General features: G+C 48.4%; 8 non-coding genes and 2 pseudogenes across 8 annotated transcripts; all 10 read right to left on the reverse strand.

The window, feature by feature from the left end:
* Positions 1-560: 560 nt before the first annotated feature.
* On the reverse strand, positions 561-679 carry LOC122018191. The gene has a single exon (XR_006121627.1). It is a non-coding gene; the product is annotated as a 5S ribosomal RNA (ribosomal RNA).
* A 314-nt stretch (positions 680-993) lies between these two features.
* LOC122018019 lies at positions 994-1,108 on the reverse strand. The gene has a single exon (XR_006121531.1). It is a non-coding gene; the product is annotated as a 5S ribosomal RNA (ribosomal RNA).
* Positions 1,109-1,478: 370 nt separating this feature from the next.
* On the reverse strand, positions 1,479-1,597 carry LOC122018344. Its single transcript, XR_006121755.1, has one exon. It is a non-coding gene; the product is annotated as a 5S ribosomal RNA (ribosomal RNA).
* Positions 1,598-1,961: 364 nt separating this feature from the next.
* On the reverse strand, positions 1,962-2,080 carry LOC122018169. The gene has a single exon (XR_006121625.1). It is a non-coding gene; the product is annotated as a 5S ribosomal RNA (ribosomal RNA).
* Positions 2,081-2,428: 348 nt separating this feature from the next.
* LOC122018018 lies at positions 2,429-2,547 on the reverse strand. Its single transcript, XR_006121530.1, has one exon. It is a non-coding gene; the product is annotated as a 5S ribosomal RNA (ribosomal RNA).
* A 369-nt stretch (positions 2,548-2,916) lies between these two features.
* LOC122018078 lies at positions 2,917-3,037 on the reverse strand (annotated as a pseudogene).
* Positions 3,038-3,247: 210 nt separating this feature from the next.
* Positions 3,248-3,366, reverse strand: LOC122018035. The gene has a single exon (XR_006121546.1). It is a non-coding gene; the product is annotated as a 5S ribosomal RNA (ribosomal RNA).
* A 686-nt stretch (positions 3,367-4,052) lies between these two features.
* Positions 4,053-4,171, reverse strand: LOC122018180. Its single transcript, XR_006121626.1, has one exon. It is a non-coding gene; the product is annotated as a 5S ribosomal RNA (ribosomal RNA).
* A 370-nt stretch (positions 4,172-4,541) lies between these two features.
* LOC122018214 lies at positions 4,542-4,660 on the reverse strand. Its single transcript, XR_006121645.1, has one exon. It is a non-coding gene; the product is annotated as a 5S ribosomal RNA (ribosomal RNA).
* A 378-nt stretch (positions 4,661-5,038) lies between these two features.
* On the reverse strand, positions 5,039-5,146 carry LOC122018061 (annotated as a pseudogene).

Raw genomic sequence — 5,146 nt, forward strand, 5'->3', positions numbered from 1 at the left:
ACCCACGGAAAATAGACACGCTGATACCACGTTTTTATTCAAAACAACAATAGCAATAATGATAATACTAAAATAACAAAAATAGGTGCAACACGAGGACTTCCCAGGGGGTCACCCATCCTAGTACTGCTCTCGCCCAAGCACGCTTAACTTCGGAGTTCTGATGGGATCCGGTGCATTAGTACTGCTCTCGCCCAAGCACGCTTAACTTCGGAGTTCTGATGGGATCCGGTGCATTAGTGCTGGTATGATCGCACCCATCCTCTCTGCCACACTCTCCCTATTTAAACCGCCAACCGCCCTCCCTCGCGCGAATCGACCCTCCGCCGCCAAACCCCTCCCTCCCCCCGACGAAACAACCCGACAACAAAAATCGAAAAAAAAAAATTCAAAGCCAACTGCGGCCACCACCGCCTTCCCGGACGCGGACGCGGACGAAGGGAACCCAAACAAAAAAGAGGCAATTAACGAATAAGCAACCCACGGAAAATAGACACGCTGATACCACGTTTTTATTCAAAACAACAATAGCAATAATGATAATACTAAAATAACAAAAATAGGTGCAACACGAGGACTTCCCAAGGGGTCACCCATCCTAGTACTGCTCTCGCCCAAGCACGCTTAACTTCGGAGTTCTGATGGGATCCGGTGCATTAGTGCTGGTATGATCGCACCCATCCTTCCTACCACACTCTCCCTATTTAAACCGCCAAACGGCGATGATCGCACCCATCCTTTCTACCACACTCTCCCTATTTAAACCGCCAACGGCCCTCGCGCGAATCGACCCCTCCCGCCAAACAACAACGCCTCCCGCTAAAAAAACAAATAAACAAATCAAGGCGACGCACTGTACTGCCACCATTATAAGTGAAACCCAACAAAAAAAACAAGAAGTATTATAAGCAACCCACGGAATAAATACACGCCGATACCACGTTTTTATTCAAAACAACAATAGCAATAATGATAATACTAAAATAACAAAAATAGGTGCAACACGAGGACTTCAGGGTCACCCATCCTAGTACTGCTCTCGCCCAAGCACGCTTAACTTCGGAGTTCTGATGGGATCCGGTGCATTAGTGCTGGTATGATCGCACCCATCCTTCCTACCACACTCTCCCTATTTAAACCGCCAAACGGCGATGATCGCACCCATCCTTTCTACCACACTCTCCCTATTTAAACCGCCAACGGCCCTCGCGCGAATCGACCCTCCGCCGCCAAACCCCTCCCTCCCCCCGACGAAGCAACCGGACAACAAAAATCGAAAAATCGAAAGCCAACTAAACAAACCACCGCAGCTTCCCGTGCGGCCACCACCGCCTTCCCGGACGCGGACGCGGACGAAGGGAACCCAAACAAAAAAGAGGCAATTGACGAATAAGCAACCCACGGAAAATAGACACGCTGATACCACGTTTTTATTCAAAACAACAATAGCAATAATGATAATACTAAAATAACAAAAATAGGTGCAACACGAGGACTTCGCAGGGGGTCACCCATCCTAGTACTGCTCTCGCCCAAGCACGCTTAACTTCGGAGTTCTGATAGGATCCGGTGCAATAGTGCTGGTATGATCGCACCCATCCTTCCTACCACACTCTCCCTATTTAAACCGCCAAACGGCGATGATCGCACCCATCCTTTCTACCACACTCTCCCTATTTAAACCGCCAACGGGCCTAGCGCGAATCGACCCTCCGCCGCCAAACCCCTCTCTCCCCCCGACGAAGCAACCGGACAACAAAAATCGAAAAATCGAAAGCCAACTAAACAAACCACCGCAGCTTCCCGTGCGGCCACCACCGCCTTCCCGGACGCGGACGAAGGGAACCCAAACAAAAAAGAGGCAATTAACGAATAAGCAACCCACGGAAAATAGACACGCTGATACCACGTTTTTATTCAAAACAACAATAGCAATAATGATAATACTAAAATAACAAAAATAGGTGCAACACGAGGACTTCCCAGGGGGTCACCCATCCTAGTACTGCTCTCGCCCAAGCACGCTTAACTTCGGAGTTCTGATGGGATCCGGTGCATTAGTGCTGGTATGATCGCACCCATCCTTCCTACCACACTCTCCCTATTTAAACCGCCAAACGGCGATAATCGCACCCATCCTTTCTACCAACGGCCCTTGCACGAATCGACCCTCCGCCGCCAAACCCCTCCCTGCCCCCGACGAAGCAACCGGACAACAAAAATCGAAAAATCAAAAGCCAACTAAACAAACCACCGCAGCTTCCCGTGCGGCCACCACCGCCTTCCCGGACGCGGACGCGGACGAAGGGAACCCAAACAAAAAAATAGGCAATTAACGAATAAGCAACCCACGGAAAATAGACACGCTAATACCAAGTTTTTATTCCAAACAACAATAGTAATAATGATAATACTAAAATAACAAAAATAGGTGCAACACGAGGACTTCCCAGGGGGTCACCCATCCTAGTACTGCTCAAGCCCAAGCACGCGTAACTTCGGAGTTCTGATGGGATCCGGTGCATTAGTGCTGGAATGATCGCACACATCCTTCATACCACACTCTCCCTATTTAAACCGTCAAACGGCGATGATCACACCCATCCTTTCTACCACACTCTCCCTATTTAAACCGCCAACGGCCCTCGCGCGAATCGACCCTCCGCCGCCAAACCCCTCCCTCCCCCCGACGAAGCAACCGCGCAACAAAAATCGAAAAATCGAAAGCCAACTAAACAAACCACCGCAGCTTCCCGTGCGGCCACCACCGCCTTCCCGGACGCGGGCGCGGACGAAGGGAACCCAAACAAAAAAGAGGCAATTAACGAATAAGCAACCCACGGAAAATAGACACGCTGATACCACGTTTTTATTCAAAACAACAATAGCAATAATGATAATACTAAAATAACAAAATTGGTGCAACATAAGGACTTCCCAGGGGGTCACCCATCCTAGTACTACTCTCGCCCAAGCACGCTTAACTTCGGAGTTCTGATGGGATCCGGTGCATTAGTGCCTATGATTTGATCCACCTTCCTACCATCACCTATTTAATCCACCAAACCTATGAAAACCCATCCTTTCACATATTTAAACCCCAACTAAATCGAAAACAAAATCAAAATCAAACACCAAACGCAATTCCAATGGACGAAACAAAAAGGATGAATAAGCAACAAATTAACCCGATACCACATTTTTATTCAAAACAACAATAACAATAATAATACCAAACTAACAAAAATAAGTGCAACACGAGGACCTCCCAGGGGGTCACCCATCCTAGTACTGCTCTCGCCCAAGCATGCTTAACGTCGGAGTTCTAATGGGATCAGATGCATTAGTGCTGGTATGATCGCACACATCCTTTCTACCACACTCTCCCTATTTAAACCGCCAATGGCCCTCGTGCGAATCAACTCTCCGACGTCAAACCCCTCCGTCCCCCCGACGAAACAACGGACAACAAAAATCAAAAAATTAAAAGTCAACTAAACAAACCACCGCAGCTTCCCGTGCGGCCACCACCGCCTTCCGGGGGAAGGGAACAAAAAAAAACAATTAACGAATAAGCAACCCACGAAAAATACTAAGCTTATTATTCAAAACAACTAAATAATGATAATACAAATATCAAAAATAGGTTCGAATACGAGGAACACCCATCCTAGCACTCTCTCGCCCAAGCACGCTTAAACCCGGATGGGATGGTGCATTAGTCTTGGTATGATCGCACCCATCCTTCCTACCAAACTCTCCCTATTTAAACCCAAGATGTGAGTCCTTACGCCTCAAATACTATTGGGACACAACAATCGACCCTCAACCTCTCTAGCAGACGTAACAGACAACAAAAAATCGAAAGCCAACTAAACAAACCACCGCAGCTTCCCGTGCGGCCACCACCGGCTTCCCGGACGCGGACGAAGGGAACCCAAACAAAAAAGAGGCAATTAACGAATAAGCAACCCACGGAAAATAGACACGCTGATACCACGTTTTTATTCAAAACAACAATAGCAATAATGATAATACTAAAATAACAAAAATAGGTGCAACACGAGGACTTCCCAGGGGGTCACCCATCCTAGTACTGCTCTCGCCCAAGCACGCTTAACTTCGGAGTTCTGATGGGATCCGGTGCATTAGTGCTGGTATGATCGCACCCATCCTTCCTACCACACTCTCCCTATTTAAACCGCCAAACGGCGATGATCGCACCCATCCTTTCTACCACACGCTCCCTATTTAAACCGCCAACGGGCCTCGCGCGAATCGACCCTCCGCCGCCAAACCCCTCCCTCCCCCCGACGAAGCAACCGGACAACAAAAATCGAAAAATCGAAAGCCAACTAAACAAACCACCGCAGCTTCCCGTGCGGCCACCACCGCCTTCCCGGACGTGGACGCGGACGAAGGGAACCCAAACAAAAAAGAGGCAATTAACGAATAAGCAACCCACGGAAAATTGACACGCTGATACCAAGTTTTTATTCAAAACAACAATAGCAATAATGATAATACTAAAATAACAAAAATAGGTGCAACACGAGGACTTCCCAGGGGGTCACCCATCCTAGTACTGCTCTCGCCCAAGCACGCTTAACTTCGGAGTTCTGATGGGATCCGGTGCATTAGTACTGGTATGATCGCACCCATCCTTCCTACCACACTCTCCCTATTTAAACCGCCAAACGGCGATGATCGCACCCATCCTTTCTACCACACTCTCCCTATTTAAACCGCCAACGGGCCTCGCGCGAATCGACCCTCCGCCGCCAAACCCCTCCCTCCCCCCGACGAAGCAACCGGACAACAAAAATCGAAAAATCGAAAAATCGAAAGCCAACTAAACAAACCACCGCAGCTTCCCGTGCGGCCACCACCGCCTTCCCGGACGTGGACGCGGACGAAGGGAACCCAAACAAAAAAGAGGCAATTAACGAATAAGCAACCCACGGAAAATAGACACGCTGATACCACGTTTTTATTCAAAACAACAATAGCAATAATGATAATACTAAAATAACAAAAATAGGTGCAACACGAGGACTTCCCAGGGGGTCACCCATCCTAGTACTGCTCTCGCCCAAGCACGCTTAACTTCGGAGTTCTGATGAGATCCGGTGCATTAGTGCTGGTA

The sequence above is a fragment of the Zingiber officinale genome, chromosome 8B, assembly GCF_018446385.1.
Source record: "Zingiber officinale cultivar Zhangliang chromosome 8B, Zo_v1.1, whole genome shotgun sequence".
Lineage (NCBI taxonomy): Eukaryota > Viridiplantae > Streptophyta > Magnoliopsida > Zingiberales > Zingiberaceae > Zingiber > Zingiber officinale.